The sequence below is a fragment of the Calidris pugnax genome, unplaced genomic scaffold (assembly GCF_001431845.1).
Source record: "Calidris pugnax isolate Ruff unplaced genomic scaffold, ASM143184v1 scaffold24, whole genome shotgun sequence".
Taxonomy (NCBI): domain Eukaryota; kingdom Metazoa; phylum Chordata; class Aves; order Charadriiformes; family Scolopacidae; genus Calidris; species Calidris pugnax.
Genome location: NW_015090922.1, coordinates 31,310,081 through 31,328,553, shown reverse-complemented (window position 1 = coordinate 31,328,553; position 18,473 = coordinate 31,310,081). Strand labels below are relative to the sequence as shown.

At 42.5% G+C, this 18,473-nt stretch overlaps 1 long non-coding RNA gene across 1 annotated transcript in view; it reads left to right on the top strand.

The window, feature by feature from the left end:
- Positions 1–804: 804 nt before the first annotated feature.
- LOC106892992 overlaps positions 805–18,473 on the top strand; it is a 34,533-nt gene continuing 16,864 nt past the window's right edge. The window contains exons 1-5 of the long non-coding RNA XR_001412959.1: positions 805–895; positions 984–1,148; positions 1,362–1,559; positions 5,188–5,436; positions 11,445–11,524. This is a non-coding gene — a long non-coding RNA (uncharacterized LOC106892992). The remainder of the gene's footprint in view (positions 896–983; positions 1,149–1,361; positions 1,560–5,187; positions 5,437–11,444; positions 11,525–18,473) is intronic.

Below are 18,473 nucleotides of genomic sequence, written 5' to 3'. Positions count from 1 at the left end.
CGGGGGGGGGGGGGGTCGCCCCGCGCCTCCTGCCCCTGGCTGATAGACATAGGCGTGTGCCTGTATGTTGTGTACCTATGGGGCTATTTTAACCCTCTGTGAAATGAATTTCCATCTCCCTTCGGCGCGACGTCACAGAATTTAGAATATTTCCCACTCCCCCGTTGGGCTGCGTTTCCCCAAACTGTAACCCCTCTACCCCGGGCGAGGGGCTGGGCCACACAAGCCGGAGGGGCTGGGTATGTTTTCTCATCTCAGCCTATCGAGCAGTTGTCTTTAAAATATTTCTTGTAATATCTCTGTGGAAGCACCTATTTTAAAAAACGTACGGAGGATCTGTGGGCTTTCTGCTATGTTTATTCAATCCTCAAACCTCCAAACACTCGAGAATTCGAATTATTCAGTGAGGCTTAATGAGGCTGACTCAGAGTAAAGTTATGTGCATAAAAGTCAAGGATAGGAGGCCTTGATGCTATGCATTCTTAGGTGGCTACGGGGTTTTCAATATTAATGTTTATTACTGAACAGTTTAAAGAGAAACTCAGGCTGCACCTTTTCATCAATGCTGGCTCCTTCTTGCCTTGCTGCAAAGGAGCTCTTTCGGGGGGAGGGAGGAGGGCATGGGAATTTGTTTGTTGAGGCACTGCAATCTATCAGTGTAAATCTGAGGGCTCCATGTCAGCCACGCCAACCGCAAACCTTGCCAACAACTACAACTGCTATCTCTGGAGGTTCATGCTGCTAACCACCAAGCTCTTAGGTCAATGACTTTCCCTTTGCCTCCATTTTCCGGCTGATAGAATGGGGAAAAACACTTTTGGATGTCTCAAATGACTGGCATGAAGCATCACCATGGGCTGTACTGTGATCCCTAACACAAAACATGAAAAAATGGGTAAGAAAATTTGATTAAGAGCCTTCCCCTTTCCCTACCATAGTTTTTTGGGGCTCTGCAGGTTGTTTTATTTTTTTTTTCTCTTCAGTTGCCTTTGACCCTCCTTTTTCTGGTCCTGAAGAGTACAAGGAGACCAATTGGCTTGTGGCTTTAGTGGTTCTGGTCAGTGGGGCTGCAGGAAGGACTGCTGGCCTCACACTGGAGACCTGAAGAAGACAAGCTCTTGTACGGCTCTGGAGGGGAAACTGTTCAGGTAGTCTACAAAGATGCACACAAGCATGGGAACGTTTCGGTGCTGGGCTGAACTAAACCTCTGGGGATTCCTTGCAATTAACCTTACAAACTTCTCTGGGGCTTTCCCCTGGCCTCATCTCTGCTCCCATTCACATACATATATAGTAAGAAAAAAAATTCGGTTGAGTCACATTAGGAAATATTAAGAAGAAAATGCATCTTTATTCCCTAGGTGTTCTTCCTGCTCTGCTAAAGCAGCCTCTGGACAAAGCCAGGAGCCAGCCTAGCTGTGCTACGTGGAGGATTTTGTGAACACATGTGGAGAGTGAGAGTCTCTTATGGCTTGTGTACAAGGCTGCAACTCTCTTCATTTCATTATACACAGCATGGGAAAGGCCTTCACATATCTGCTGTGAGAGCAGAGGAACAGGTAACTTCTATTTTTCTAATGTTTTTTATGCCAATTTTACTCAGACCTTCAGATGCATTTTTGCATATCCAGCTTGATAATTTTGAGCTGCTAAAGGAATTTGATCAGAAAATGCTGACTACAGGAAATGGAAAACTTTTTTTTTTTAATAAAAAAAATCTCACTTTAATGAAGTAAACATCATGTTATACTCAGATCACTTTCATGAAATTGAGTATTTGTCCTCCACAGCATGGTTTTGGGTTTTACGCTGTGTTGCAATATTCATACTACAATTATAAAAAATGCATAAACAGAGAATTGCTTTTGGAATACTTTCTTTCAGAGAAAAGCTATGAGACTATTGACTTCTTATCCCCATTCTACTTGAGGGAAAATTGAAGAATCTGAGAATTCCCCACAAAAGAAAAATTCCAAATTTTAATTAGCTTTACTAAAATGGCTGTCTGATCCCCCTTGTTTCTTCACAACATGTTGGGGAAGAATGGAAAGTAGAAGGACAGAAGAGGGAGGTGTGGTCTGCTGGTGATTTGAAACATAAGCAGAAGTCTCCATTCCAGTTTTATCTGTAAAATGCTTTCTGGTGTGAGACAGCTGCTGCCTATGAAGCCTTCTACATATCTCTTGAAATCCCAAGGATCCTTCTTTTTTTAACCTGTATTGTATCCCCATTGCCCTTGAGATCCTATATTACAGCTGCTTTCCTCAGAAGGGTTTGATAAGAATATCTCTTTTGGACCATGTCAGTGTTAGAGAATTGCTGTCAAGCATCAAGAGATGCTCCCTCTCTTCCCCCGAGGCTTTAAAGATGCTATTCTAAAATTAAAGTGCTTGGTGTAGATAAGATGCTTAGGGTTATAATGAGGTCAAGAGTTGCTGGCATTTTCCAACTAGATTTTTTTAAATAAATTGATCAAATCTCTTGCTGTGTTATTTTCCTTGTTATACGGATAAATATAGACAGACCAGGTAGAGAAACAGTCAGGAACAGGAAGCTTTTGAAAAATATTTGGAAATTATTCTGATTGCATTGTCTAAGTCAAGTTGCCCCATTTGATTATGCTGGCATCCTCTGCAATGCAATGTGACATGGAATATGTGATGTAATGAGATATGCCCGCCAAAATGCAATGTGCTTTGTTTTAGTCAGAATGTATTAATCCACTTACTGAATAATTGACCCAAAGAGATTCTGTCAAACAGTATTAAATTATTCACTGGATTTCCAAACCAGCAGACAGTGTCCTTTAAATATTTAAGAATAATGTCAAATAATTTTCCACACCAAAAATAATTCCTTTTTTTTGTGTGTTTGTGGAGGTTCCCTGGCTCTTCTCCGTTGTTTAAGGAAGGCAGGATAATTAAATAAAAGCCCATATGCCCTTCAGAGGCGCCGTGCGAGCGGGAGGGCAGAGGGTCTCCCAACCACCAGCACCCCCAGAAGGAGAAGCAACTGCTCACCTGGTTCCACTGTCAGATGCCATACTGTCAGGTGCCCGGCCAGATGCCACGCTATTAGCACATTTTCACTGCCTCGCCCATGCCTTTTAAAGCGAGTTCTCCTCATACATATACATAGGCAGATATTTTTGCAGGCAGCCTGTGGCTCGGCAGCGAGTTCCCCCGGAGAAGGCGCAGCACTGCGGGCTGCCCGGCCGAGGCTGTGAAGTGCCCTGCTATTCCCCAGCCTCAGGCCTCGCAGTACCGCTCTAGGTGTGCATTATGAGATAACAACCTTGCCGGATCAATTTTGGTGTGGAAAATAGGTTTCCTTAAAAAAGGGACACCAGTATAGCAGCATTCAAGTTCTACCAATTACAGTGTCTGACACCTTTCCCCTTGAAGGTTGTATGCTGAACGAGTACAAGGTATATTTCTGGCTTGTTTAAAAAGGATGAGGACAGGCATCTGATAGCTTACCTTAATTATTCCATTTCCTCCTCCCTATATACATTTCCAAAATCTAATTATAGTGCTTGTGGCCCCTGCTATCAGCCAGTACCCAGCGATTAATATAAAGCCATGGGAAGGACAGCTACCTCCCTTCACGCTTTCCACAACATTGCAAATATATTCCAGCAGTCTTTTGATACTAATATTTTGATACATTCATCATTGTGTTAGCATCAGCAGTAAGCAATATTTACAGTTTATAAGCTCTTCCAGGACCAACTGTTCATATTACTCCTATTAAGTCCATTCAATTTTCCACCTGAAATACCACATTTGTCTAGTCAGTTTGACATCTTTTTTTTTTTTTTTTTTTGGGTGGGGGGGAGATTTGCTTTTAATAATGAGCTTTACTTAATTGTATGTTTTGCTTCTTCCAAAGAATACATTAGGCAATCTGTTATGTATTGTCAATCAACTAAGATGCACTTGGCTGCATTCTCAGGTTTATTATCTAGGTCCTGATAAGGGGACATTTTTGGGTGGATGCATCTGTGTGTGTTGAGGTACAATTGCTTATCTGTTCTTCTGCAGCTTTATTTAGACTGGAATTTGCTGCAATGTCCTCATGAGTGAGGGAATGCTGTGGAGGGGTGTGCTCCGTGCGCAGTCGGTGGGCAGCATGGCAGCCCTCCTCGAGAACGTTTGCTATTACAAGCCACAAGCATTGTCACACTCCCTTCCCCGTTGTAAACAACCAGACTCCAAACCTATTAAATATTCTTTATTTGTAAAAATAAATAAATACAGTAATGATCCCTTTGTATCTGCTCTCCCTGAAAGACGTTTAGATCTGGCTTTAGGAGACAGCAAACCCTATGACTCTGCTCAGCCACAGTTTAATAAGAGGAAGCAAAGCCCAAACAGAACAAAAATATATAGGAAATAATTCTTCATGTTCTTCTTAGTAGTACTATTATTGTTACTTAAGGGGGGTAAATTATACCAGCATTGAAAGTAAAATTTGCAGCTCATGTAAGGACTAAAATTCAAGACTTATGCTGGTCTCCAAGCTTTTAGCACTGGAGCTGTCACAGACATCATCCAATTCAATATTTTGGCACTTTGGAACGGCAACAGCAAACCAAGACTTGGCCAAAGAATGCACTGGTCCATCAGTTTGCCTGACAATTGCCATCCTGTGGGCTTCTCTGCTACAGCCCCTACTCACTGCACAGGGAAATTCAACCCCAGAGCGAGAGCTTGTGAGAGACGTCTTTCTGCATCAAACTTCCACCTTTTTCTCATGCTTCCTGTGTACAGAAACACCAGGGTTTGTGCCTGGTCGCAGTGTGTGAAAAGCGTGTCCAAGACCCCTGTTAGCAGTCACTGCATTCAGCAGAGATAACAGATGGAGTTGGTTGGGAAGTAAGTTGCTGTTTTATGGGGAATTCTGCAGTTGCGAGGATTTCTCTTGTTACATGGAGCAGGAGCAAACAAAGTCATAGTAATTTCTAGGGGGAAAAAAACACAGAAAAGGAAATTAGGATCATATCAAAGGATTAACAGAATAAAAATCTTTGATTCTAATATCAGCCTTTAAAAATTCTGTATAATAAGTGTACACATATAAAGGAATTAAAAGCCATAATATTGAAACAGAAAATCTAAATCTTTTTCTGAAACGACACACAAGCACTCTGGTCTTCCATGCATGGTTAATTTCTCTGTGCTTCAGGTTTCACTTCTTGCATCACTGCTGATACCTCAGGTGGTTCAAGCCCAGGCTTCTCCCTCAGCATGCTGTCCATACTGTAGCTGTTGAATGGGGCAGCACAGAGCTACAGCCATGACTCTGCTGTTTCGAGAGGGATCTCCTCAAGCAACACCCACCACTGTGGAAGATCAAGCAGACAGGAGAGGCGGGGAAGGCAGTATCCCAGGGACCTGCCCCAAAAGGTGTATCTTCCTGCAGGAACATGCCCAGGTAGGTGGAGGCATTCCTCCAGCCCCAGTGTGAAAGAGAAAAGGAAGAGCAGGGACTGGTGAAGGTGCTTACTCTTCCCTTGAGCAGAGGATCACAGGTGCTGTGCAGGCACCCTGCCCCTCTGATGGATCAAAAGGAGAATTTCTCCCCTTCAGCACTGGGTGAAAGCCCTGGGACTAACAGACATCTCCTGCAACCCTGCTGTGATGGGGGTCTTGCAAGTGTAATCCTCCATCTGTATTTGAATAGAGAGAAGTGGAATAATTTTCCCCAATCACACAGCTAATGGCCATTAGAGCTGGGCTAAAAACCTCATCTTTCAGTTTCCAGTCTAAAGCAACAAAACCCATGTTTCTCCTAGTAGAGGCTATGAGGCAGTGCCTGTGGTGTGCGTTCTATAGGCAACATTCATTACGCTGATGGACATATACTGTGTAGCCTGCATAAAACCAGTGAAATGAGTTTAGAAGCCTTTGCCTTGCCTCGCCAGCCATGCCAGCAGGATGCTGCAATGTTGCTGGCTGGGAGGCAGTCCTGCAAACCAAGCTTTTCAGGAGAAAGGCTGCTTGAGCTTTGCAGAAGAGCACCTTAAACCTCAGGTGCCGCAGCGCTATCCGGCAGGGTGGTGACACGCCAGGCTGTGCCCTGCGCCTGTGTGTGTGTGTGCTGGTGGGCTGACACCAGCGGGAAACAAACGGCTTTCCAATGGCTTGGTGCCAGAGGGGACATGCACAGCATCCCCAGGCAGCCTCAGCGAGACATCCGACTGATTAGATATTGAGGTCAGGCGCTGAGATACCAAGGTCGTGCCACATCCTGCTTTCCTCATCCAGCTGGGCCCCGATAAAATAGCAGCTGGTACGACCACCAATCAGATAAGGTGGCAATTTTCAACAGTCTCAAATTATTGTCGCAGCGAGGGAGGTCCAGATAAGATCAATCAGACGCTTGAACGATTTAGCCATTCCTGATTTTTTCCCCCCTCCTTCTTTTTCTCTTCCTCCCTTCTGAAGACGCAGCCTGTCTTGTGAATGAGAACGCAGGGAGCACTCGTGGAGTCCCCCATCATCCTCAGAACAAAACACGAGGGTTGATTTATGGGCTGGATTACCGGATAACGGTAATGCTTTGCTCTTTATGATGTTTTGTTGGAAGGTACAGTACCCTCCAGTCAGAGCAGCAGGATTGCAAGGAAGTTTTTACAAAAGGGGTGAGAGAAGGAGGGGGTGGGGAGTACGGCGGCTCCTCTAACACAGCAGTTAATAAGACACCAGCACATTAATCATGTGACAGGTATTGAGTCTAACAGGGCAAGGCAATAGTTTTTAAAAACAGCCAGTTAAGTTACTACCTGGTAGAAAAAGGCTGACTGAATGCCACAGGTTTTATGCCACTATTTGCAATTAAAGTTATTTTTTGTCCCTTTTTGTCTTTTTTTTTTCTGGTTTGGAAGTTTTAAAGTGCCTTTTTGGCGCTGTAAGAAAATAAGAGATAAACCATGCAGGGATGTAACAGAGGGCTGCACAGTCCCTTTCTTCTCGACCTGCCGTACCCTGGGTTGTACCTTGGGCCTTTGCACAGGACCACACAGTGATCCTCTCCTGCACTGCGACCCCAAATGTTAGACACAACTGAATTACTCCTGAAGGTCACGGCACAGAAGATAGTCTCCAGTACTGTGATACAACCAGGGTATGTTCCTCCTGTTGAACTTGATCAAAGCAGACCTGATTCTCAGCTGCAGCCTAGAGATGTGGCTCCTCTCTTTCATGTGACTCTCCAGGAAGCTTTATCATACTAGACCATGTACACCTTGGCCTCTTTTATCATCACCTGCCCGATCAGAAGTGGCAAAGTCAAAGCGGAGGAAGAGTTGGGGTAATCCTGATACGCAACTACAGATGAGCCCATACCTCCTTGGTGTCTTTTATTCAAAGGAGCTCCAGTCACTTTAATCCTTCAGTTATCAATGTCCTAGTGCAACTTATTTTTCATTGCTAAAACCCTAAAACCTGATCATTATCAGAAACACTATAAAACAAGGTAGCGAACATTACTAAATGAACCATTCCCAAAATTTTGTAGGCTCTCTGCATGTGTACATGCCCTTCATTTTGAGCCTATGTCAAACACCACTTGCCATAACAAGTTGGGAGCACTGGGCAAAACCAAAGCAGGCAGATTAGTCATATCTGACTAGGTGAAGTTTTGTCTTGCTTTCCATAGGAGAAATAAAGATTTCCAGAACCATATCTTTTGGCCACTACTGCATGATGAAATAGGCCTTTAAGATAGGATGCAAACAGATGTCACCATTGAAAAAGAATCAGAAGAATTGCCTTCCCAAAGGACATCAGAGTCCGTCTTGTTCATTAATGGAACCCTGCCAATGATCAAAGCCTAATCTTTCAAGGGAAAATAAAATAATATTTGTAATAAACAGAGAGAAAAATGCACTTTGTTCTGATACGGCACTATGGGGAAAAAATATGGTCTTGACTCCAGACTAATCATCAGCAAATGCCAGGCAACAAAAGGTGAACAGCACAAGTATGTGGCTCTGCTCCTGAGAAACATAAAATGGAGTTTCATGGTCAGTGCTGGCAGTGGCTGCAGTAAGTACAGCTTCCAGGGAGGTAGCTATTTTTGCAAGATGCAACCCATATATTTGGGAGCAGATCATATAGGTAATACACATGACTTGCCTGAGAATCATCAATTTCAGAAGGGCTTGTTGTCTGGGCTAAGGAGCTGCCTTTACTCTAGTGAATATGATGGCTGTTGGAACTCAGTACACTTTTTCTGAGCTAATGTGTGTGAGCATCACTCCTCTGGAGACAAGAAAACCATAGTGATTCTCAGCAGCTGAAGACGTGACCCACAGTTTTCAGATGTTGGTTTAGTTTAATTTGCCTTTTAAAGATTGCAGATTGAATTTGGAGGTCTTTGTGCTTGGTTTTACAGACTCAAGAAGGCATTTGACAGCAGCAGTCCTGAATAATGGCTGCACAGATTTCATTATGCTAATCAGATTAATTTCTTTTTTAATTTTTTTCCTTTTACGTATTTTTTGTGCCAAAGAGTTTAGACTAAGAAAGATATTGCTGTGAAATAATTCCTCTAGCAAGTTCTGATATATTTTTATGAAAAATAATTTTAAATTTATTTTATGTTGTCCCAGCTGTTGTGTCTCTGCAATTTCTCTTCATGTCATAGCATCGGAATATAGTGCAGGTTACAAGGAAACTGAGGGAGATGCCTGAGCTAGTTTTAACTGAGTGGTAGTTTGAAATAGCACTGCTGCAAATGTATTTCTTCTTGTATCTAAGCCAGTTTAAAGCAGTTGGCTATCTCTATTTCACACTGCTGTCTGGGATGTAGATATACACTTCCAACCCTTAGCCAATTAACAGAAAATATTGACAAACACTCTCGCACTTTAATATTTGTTTCTCAGTGGAAAATCCTTCCCTAAGTACATTATGGTGTAATTTCACTTGTAGCTGAATAAATACAAATATAACTCATGCAGTCATGTTTGCCACCCACCTCTGTCTCTGCAGAGCTCTATGGGCAACTCCAGGGATGCTCCAGTTCAGAAGAGCAGCTTGATCTGCTGAAGCTGGTGCTGCTGCCACTGGCCTGGCTAGCCCCGTCCTGGCCAAAGGGAAGTCTTGGCCCTACTGAACTCACTGACAAAACTCTCACTGATTATATGTGTGAAATATGTATTGCAGCAAACACTCAGAATGCACAAAGAGCAAGTCTGCCTGTTTTCTTTCCCAGAAACAACTGGGCTTTGCAGCCAGACTGTCACTTTGAGCTTTGGTGCTAAACAAATCACTCTGTCATCTTCTCACTCTTGCTCAACATAGCTCTTTTTTCACTGTGTTGTTCTGAGCATATGATATAGTTATCAAAATTAAGGAAGGTTTTGTTTCTTTTTTCCACACTTGGCATTTGGATTATGTTTGCTTTTGGGTGGGTTTTCTTTTCAACAGAATACAGAAACATAGGAAGTATAAAGTTATCTTGTAATTGCCAGAGTACAGATAACAACTTGTGAAGGGTTTAAGCCTACCTAACTCCCACCCAGACCGGCTCCATCTCACCTAAGAGCCTGCAGTCCAGCCCACTGACTTCCCAGGAGTCCTTTCCCTGCAGACACTTGCAAGGGTTAGATAATTTCCTAATTAACCTGAATGTGCTCCCATGGCTCTGTTTTAGTTGCATATTCGTGTTTGGAAGCAGCCACTCTGGTGCAACAAGCACGTTTCTCTGAGCCAGAGCGATGGTGCAGTGGCAGCAGAGATGGACAGACAGCTCACCTCCACCTCCTTCCCCAGGGGTGTCTGCCAAATTTCCTGAGGGACTGTGCTGTGACACCACATAGGAAGGCAGAGCCTCAGGAGATCCCAAGGGCAGCAGGTACATTAACAGCTCCTACTCCTTCAGTCTCTTCTCTATGGCAGAGGAATGCTTGTGGCTTAAACCTCAGGAATAGCTAGAGTCCTGTATGGTCAATGGAGACTGAAGGGGTGATTAAGTTATATGGATAGATCACCCTCTGGAGACCTGCAAAGTTATCTACTTATTTACACTTCGTAGAAAATGTAGGAATAATCTGGCAGCAGAAAGCTAAAATTTTCTGAGGCAGCACCTAAATAGGAAACTCAAAGTAGATGGACTGTGTTCCACTTCTGGTTACTAGGCTAACAAATGGTCTATAAAGAAATAAATTTAAAAAAAATAAAATAAAATTTAAAGGAAAAATAAAGGAGAAAATGAAATCTTTTGCAGCACACTATTTCTTTTGTCATTCTCAGCTCTTTGAAAATGCCTCAAACTTTCTTTTTGGTAATTGCTATGCAAACATTTTTGATGTCTGTGCAAAAACATCTGGAAGCTTACAGTGGCATCTGGACATAAATATTAAAAGATCAACAAAAACCTGATGTGAATTAGCCATGTGGATAGCCATAAAAACCACAACCACAAAAACCTGCTTCAAGTTTGGCTGCAAAAGTGAATGCCTTCTCACTTGTTTTTTGTGTTTATGAACTGACATTTAAGAAGTGAGCAGTCATGACTAATGGTTGGGTTTTCTTTCATTTTGACCACTCAATCAGATTAGAAACTCCCTGGCCTGATTGAATGGGTGGGAAATGCCTCTCACTCCCTCTTGAAACCCTCTGCCAAAATTTTGGTGTTCTACGTGAAAGTTTTGATTCAGGTTGTGAAACGTGTCCTTGCAAGGCTCCTTCTCCTGCTGGACACAGCTTGGAGTCCCATTGAATTTGTGCTGTGGAATGCAGTGCCACGGCCAGAAATACCTGAGAGTAATCGCTGTGGGCACTCACTGCCCTGTGTCATGAGAACAGAGGTTTTGCTGTGCTCAGGTCTTGCTCTAGTGTTCCCACTGGGGAGAGGTGCCGTGAGAGAAGCAACGTGATTCTAAGGTCCATCTCACATAGGGCAACAGAAGGAAAACAGCAACCCCCATCCAGCTCTCACAATGTCAAAAAAGTAAGCTAAACCAGTAATTCCATGATTATTTTTCAGCTTATGGAGTCCAGTCTCACGACTTTTGAGCCCCTCAGGTTGGCAGAACCGCAAGTCACTTGCTAACAAGGACATGAAGACACCTAAATCTCTTTCCTTTTAATGAGTCTGCAATGGAGATAATCAAAGGTTTTAGAAACTGACAGGAGTCAAGTATGTAAATGGATTTGATAACCCAGGTCTTATTACCTTGATTTTCTCTTGGTAAAAACAGAAATAATAGCTTTTCCCCTCCAGAAGTGAATACATGAAAGATTGAGCAGTGCTAGTATAATAGAGATCCTTTACATTTTCCAAAGAGAACAGGAAAATGAACAGTTCAGTGGATATGGATCAGCTAAGTGATGCTGGATCTTCTAGGTGCCATCACTTGTTCTCATCTTGTTTTTTTTCATTATTACTGTTTTCTTCCTGGTCTTTTAGCTTTGTTTTCTCTTTCACTGCAGGCTTCAGTGCTATTCACCTCAGGAGTGGTCAATCACACCCCAAGCTGGACTGCTTATGGAGCGGACTTGTTTTGATAAAGGTATTTCTGTTTCTCTCTTTTCTGAAGACATATGTAGTATTTTACAATGGAAGGAGAAATGCTGTAACTGGCTGTTGCCCTCTGCAGTTGCTAACCCACTGGGATATTCTGGATAGGACCAACTACCAGGTGAACATATTAATCTAAAAGACTTTCAAGAATGGAAACACACAGATGTTTGTATTTGATTTCTGCCCTAATATTTGGTGAGGACTCTATAATTTAAATAAAAGGGTTCATTTTTCCCCAATTTAATGTCTTTTTAACAGTGTGGGAGTTATAAACATTATAATAATTTTACCACTTTCATATTTAAAAATATGCCCTCTAAGCATTTACATTCAAGATTTGTTTTTCTTCAGATGTGTAAATAACGCATAGTAATTTGCATCTCATGCATAATTCTTTCTCCTGTTGAATGCAAATTGAAAAAATAATAATAATCCAGCCCCCAACCCCTTTCATTTGCTTTTTTTCCCACCTCCTCATATTAATGGCAAGTTAGCTGGCTAATTCTTCCAAGGAGAATTTTGGGGGTTTATGTGTGTTTAAAAAATTATCTGACTGAAGTTTTCTTCCACTGAGTAATAAGAAGCCTAGAGCTGATTAATAGTGTTTCCTTTTCCAGTCCTAATGAATGTTTTTCAGGTTTTATGCATCCCAGATGAACCTATTTTAAATAGTGTGTGTATGCGTGCATGAGCGTTGCTCTTTCTTGGGATTTATCCAAAATGAATTTAGTTTCTCGGTACCTTGTAGGACAGTATCGATGCTGGCTTAATCAATTTCAATTTGCTGTTAAACCAGAAACAAAGCATTTATCAGGATGAGCCAGGAAGGGCTGAATGGACATTTTGTGTTGCTGAGGGTGCTTTGTGAGATTTGCTCTGGGAAGTTGCTGGAGCTCCAAATTTACAAGAAGCTCTCCTCTGACTGGCACTTGCCACCTTGTCTGGATACACCCCCGGGGTGGTTTTACTCTACAAGTTCCCTGCGCCGGCAGTTTCTGTGCTTGCTTATCCCTATCGCGGGCCCAAGCCCACTAAAAATACCTTCTCTGGAGAGTCTTGCTGCCTTCATAAAAACGCCACCAAAATATCTCATTGAATCATCTTCCTCAGCTCAGGCCGGCGCTGCTATTTATGTCTGTAGAGTCACTTCTGCCTCCCCGGCTGCTTCATGCCGAGATCCGGAGCCAGCCTGGGCAGACGTGCCGTGGTGCCAGCCGTGGCAGGATCTCTCCCGGTGGGCGAGAGCCTTCTGCTGGCGCCGAGAGCCCCAGCCCCGGGTGTTGCAAACTCCCCGGCTCCTGGGGGCAGGTGGTGTTTCAGGGATCAGCTCTGACGCCGCCGTGGCAAGCGGTGGGTGAGCGTTTCCTCCGCTGCCGCCCGATCACAGCGATACTAATTTTAAGGTGGTGAGGAAGAGCAGGGAGGTGACAGCAGGACGGGCCCAGCTGTTCATGCCAGGGAGGCAAGCGGCACTTTTATCCGGAGAGGGAAGGCAGGAACCCCCCCTTTCACTGCACAGGCTGGGGGAGCGGGGAGAGGAAAACGCTCTCTAGATTCCTGTTTCGTTTCAGAAAAGTGTTTTTGAAGACTCATCCTCTCTTCCCCTCCTGCAGGTTATATTTAGTTTTAAGTTCTCTTGGCTCCGGCATTGATAGCTCCTTACCATTTCCACCGCAATTAATCAGAGCAGGGTTGATTATGCTTTTGTCTCTGATTGTGTAAATCAGGATCCTTCTGTCTAAGATGAGAAGACCTTTGCTGCCCATCCCGTCCTGTCCCATCCCATCCCATCCCATCCCATCCCATCCCATCTTATCCCATCCCATCCCTCCAGCAAGGCCAGGCTGCCAGGTATGGCCAGATTTGTGCAGGGGCCATCTCTCCTGTGCTGAAATTACATGGTGGAGGGCTGAGGCAAAGGAGAAGGCAAGCATTGTGGCTTCAGTGTGAGAAGCTGTGAGATGGACGAAACCACCGTTTTAGGGAGCCTGTTACCTGGTGGTACGAGGGGAAGATGTGAGGGGCTGGAGGGCTCTACTCTACCTGCTCTGCGACACGGGCAACCTCATCACTTCTTCAAACGCTGCTTCAAAAGCTGCTTGAATACAGCACAGGGTAGCACCTGTGCAATACAAACTGAGAAGAAAAGAGTAGTTTGGGATAGAAAAAAGTATTCACAGTAAAAAAGTGAGAGTCCCAAAGAGCTCCAGGTCCCAGCAGCCACTTCAAACACCCCACACGCTGCTTCCGTCCTTGTTTCACAAGGAGCGGCAGGCATGGGACCTTGAGGAGAGAGCATAAGGGCTTTGGCCCTTGCCATGGGCCTGCTGGGTCACCCTGAGGCAGCCAGGCTCTCACTGAGATCAGTGGTCATTTTGGGAGAGCACGAGCACAGGAACAGCTGTGAGGATGCGTGACACCTTCTGTGTATCTGGAGAGGTTAATCGAAAGAACAAACTGTAATCGCAGGAGTCCCCAGCATGAGTAGGCTATAGATACTAGATTTACTGGCTCTTCAGCATTTGCTTTTTTCCTTAATACTTCAACAGCCCATGAATCTGGCTAGAAGATACATGCCAATTTAGAATAAGGTTGTACCTGCAAATCTCAAAGCTCTTTAAAAATATCTATTTTAACTCAGCTCTCATGTGGGAGTGCCTGCTTCACTGGTTTGTAGTCTGAGGTCCGGAGGGGTTAAAGTTATTTGCCCAAAGACTTAAGATGCAGAGCTGAGCAGGCAGCAGAGCTGAGGGGTTGCAGTTCTCAATACGCCACTCCAAGCACTTGTCCATAATCCCTCCTTTTCAGTTAACAGCAAATGATAATTTATAACATTGCCTCTTAGAACAGCGAGCGCAGTATTGCTCTCCAAAGCAACCTGGGTCAGAAATCTTCCAGTTAAACTAGCTAAAACTGCAGAAAATATTTCTGAAGGACAGACACTCTATGCGTCTTTTCTTCCACCTGCCTAAACACAGGGTGGTGTGTTTCTGTTCTGGTTTTAAACAGGACTGATGAGTTGCAACTTCAATTTAGCTTGCAGGGTGTAATATTTGATTTTGCTGTATCTTCAGTTATCAGATCACATCCTTAATACACCCTTACTTTTCAAGTAACAGTTCTGTAGGCAGAGGTGAAAGTAGCCAGGGAGAACACGTTTCCTTTGCTCATATAAGAGAAGATGAGAAGTAACATGATCTTGACCTCTGAAAGTCAGGGACAGCTCTGAGGGTGGGTGACTTGAGCCAAGACTTCTGCTGATCATATAACAACAACACATGCTGGTGCCATAACGTAGGCATGGATTAACTCTTCAGACAGGGATGTGTTTTCCCAGTTGGCACTAAATTGCATGGAGTCCTAGCCCCTGTATGGCTGGAATTAACTGGATACGGGTATCCTGCATTGTTTATAATTTTAACTTTTTTTTTTTTTTTATAGGGAAAAAGGCAAGCTGATTCTTAGTAGATTGCATTGCTAAATTTTTGGGTGGAGAAGAAGCAATTCCTTGAGAGAATTACATCTTCAGATGATGTCATGAGGACCATCACTTCAGGGTTTTATTGCTCCCTAAGTAATGTACTGTCTGCCCTTTCCCAGGAATCTAGTTTTATACAATCGACAAACAGCAGGGGAGCAAAAAATATCATTTGCAGGACATCGTAAACTCACACAAGTAAATGTGGACACAAACTATAAGTCAGCTAGTACATTTACAGATGTTCATTCTTATCCAGCTATAGCTACTGTACCTCAGAGGTCTTGCAAACGTGGTGCAGAGGCTGCTTTGCCATGTTGCATGGAGAAGTAATGAAGTCACATGATGCTGTTGTTTCCATCTTTTTTTTTCCCAGCTGCTAAATTATATTATAACGCACTAAATAGATGCTCAATATTTTCCTTATAAAAATTTATCATGTAGCAATTAGTGCAGTTAAACTCAGTGCGGATATGTGATTGTAAATGGGAGGTGGCAATCAGCATAATTAGAAAAGGAAAAGATGTGCCTGCAAAACAGCCTCTGCATTGCAATATTGCCCACACTATAAACACCTCACCACGTGGTGTGTCCCTTCTTAGTTACACAGTGTAAGTCCTCTGTTGATTCAGGCTTGAATTACACAGTAAATCTTGTTTGTGAATTTATAGACTGTCCCTTTGAAGGCAGAATTGTGCCAGCCTATTTATTTAGAGTCCTTTTTTCACTGCAGCAGCATGCTTTTCAGATGTAATACCTTAGCACAAAATCCCTGAGTGACAGCAGCTCTGCAGGCTCATGATACTTATAATACATTATATATTATCAATAAAATGTTGCAAGACATGTCATAGATCTTATTAACATAACTTTAAATTATGGATACAACTTTGACCTATCTGTTGATGGATTAGAAGCAAAACTTGAATTGTTAAACAGAAGTAAAAGGCTCAGGGCATCATTAAACCAACTGTTTCAAGTAAAATGTCTGTATTTCACCATAAAAAGTCAAAGCAAACCTGAAAAGTTAGCTGTCCCCAAGGCAACTTACAAAGTTTAAAGAAAACCAGAAAGAGCTTTCAAGTCTTTTTTTTTTTCTCTTTTCAATTACATTTGCCATTGCCCTGATATTAATTATGATCCAAATTGCTCCTAGAGACCTTGACTGCCCTAAAATGGTTTGCTTTGTGCCTCCCCCCATCCCCCAAAGCAAACCAGAGAAAATAAGCTCTGAACTGCCAGGAGAAGCAGACAGGAACCAGACCTTTGGATACTGGTGATGCACACATTGCCTGCCCATTGTGTCCCATTTTGGAGTTGAAATTCATTATGTCAAGACTAGAGAGTGCAGTGACAAGGAGGGTCCAAACAGAGATTTAGAAGTGACTCCTCAGACATGCAGGAGTCTGTGCTGGCAGATTCAGCTGCAGAATTTGGATGTTAGGTCTCAAAAGGATCTTTTACAGATTTTCTGAGAAATATCTAGGATGTTTGTGAACGCTTAGGTAGCTTGACGAGTTTTAATTTATGGAGTGGCTGGTTGTTTTTTTAAGTGTGGATCCTTTGCCACTTCTCTCTGCGTTGTTCTCTTTGTGTTGGCACCATTGTTCTCAGTTTGGCAACAGAGGAAAATTTAAGGCAAGTTATTTAAATTACTTGCGTGAAATTATGTAGAGGAACAAGGATAGGGCCAAAAACAGCTCACAGATCTCCTGTTTCCTGATTCCTTTTCTTCCGAGTGTCACTAGGAGTGACCTTCTATAGGAGGATAAATAAGGCTTCCCTTCCCCCCTCCTCCCGTTCCTGGCTTTAACTGCTTAAAACATTGAATTTTATTTTTAGGATGTGAACTTCTGGTTCAGGGTGGTGGTCATGTTTCCTTAGTCTGATAAAGATGGGAGCTAGAAGGCAAGAGGCCCAGAAATGACTGCCTTTTTGCATTGTTTCTATAATATCATTTCTGGACCAAGTACAAAACCACGACTGAGAGAGACCTCTTCCATTGACTTGGGAGGGAATGGAGAGAGACATTTAAAAGAAATGTGTCCAGCTGGTGAGTAAGCAGCCACGCACCACTGAGTCGTTAGTAATGTTTATTCTATTAGAGTGGACAGTCTTTTGCTGTTGACGAAAAAGCTAACTCAGTCCATTACACATTAAATTAAGAGAACACACACATGCACCGTAATCGCAACTCTCTCTTCCTGAGCACTGATCAGTAATAATTACCTTTTGGGTAGGGGGTAGAAAGAGATAACCTAAATACTTTCAGGTTAATTATTACTCTCCTGTGCTTAAAAAAATCCTAGCATTTTAACAGCAGCAACCTTTCTGTGCCTGAGGTCCTTTGAGACCTGAAATTGGCAACAACAAAAGAACATATATCTTTGGACAACAGCATTATAAGTCATTCTGCTGCTTTGGTGTTGGTTTTTTTTTAATGTCTCCCAGAGTGATGTAAAAACTTTGATGAGTTTAAAAATGTTAGTTTTCACTCCTACAGTCTCGTACACTGAATAAATAAAGGCACAAATAAGAGCAGCTAGAGTCCTGCACTGGACTTCCCTGTCTCTTTCTGTTAACCTTAAAGTTCACTGTGCTGAAAACTAATAGCGTCTAGTTGTCAAGAAGCCAGAATAATGACATTTTGTGCCATTATTCTAATGTGTTTTTCACTGTGCATTTTCTTTAATTATTTGCATGAGTAATATCATTAAGCATTCATGCCAATACAATTCTGATAATTAATTTACATGGTGGCAATTTCTTAATGATTTTGATGTCAAAGTTAATAGCAACATCTGATAGTTGATCTGTCGGTACTGACATAAATTTAACTTTTAATGTATTAATGCCAAAACCAACTGCAGCATCAAATTGCATTGCAGAAAAATAAACCTCCACTGAGTAAAAACTTCAGTGGAAAAGTCTTCATCTTTACCTAAGGTTCGTAAGTTCAAGGCCCCTAGACATGATACATGTCAGATTTTTACTTTATCTGGTTTTATTTATTTATTTACATGAATAATATTATTGATGTCTGATATTTAAGAGATCAAATCATATGATAGCACATAAAAGATGATGTTCTCTTGCCTCCAGCTTGGTGCATATATTTCATACCTAAAAATGAAAAAATGCATTAATTAAGCTTTTATCTTTCTGGTTCTTTAAGCACGAACTCTAAACTTGTCTGCAGTGGGGGAAATTAGGACTGGTGTCTGAACCTGAATTTGTATCTTGGTCTGTGATTTCAGTTTGCACTGTGTGGTAATAATACCAGCAAAATAGACGTTATGTGGAGGCAAATATCATTAATATCAATAACACAAGAAACAGAGAAATGCATAATAAGGTTTAAGATCAATATTTTAGTACACGTTTGCTATGGAAGTGATGCATAGATAAAGAGTTAATTGCATGTGCAGCTATATATGTACATTTCTTTTTATATAGACTC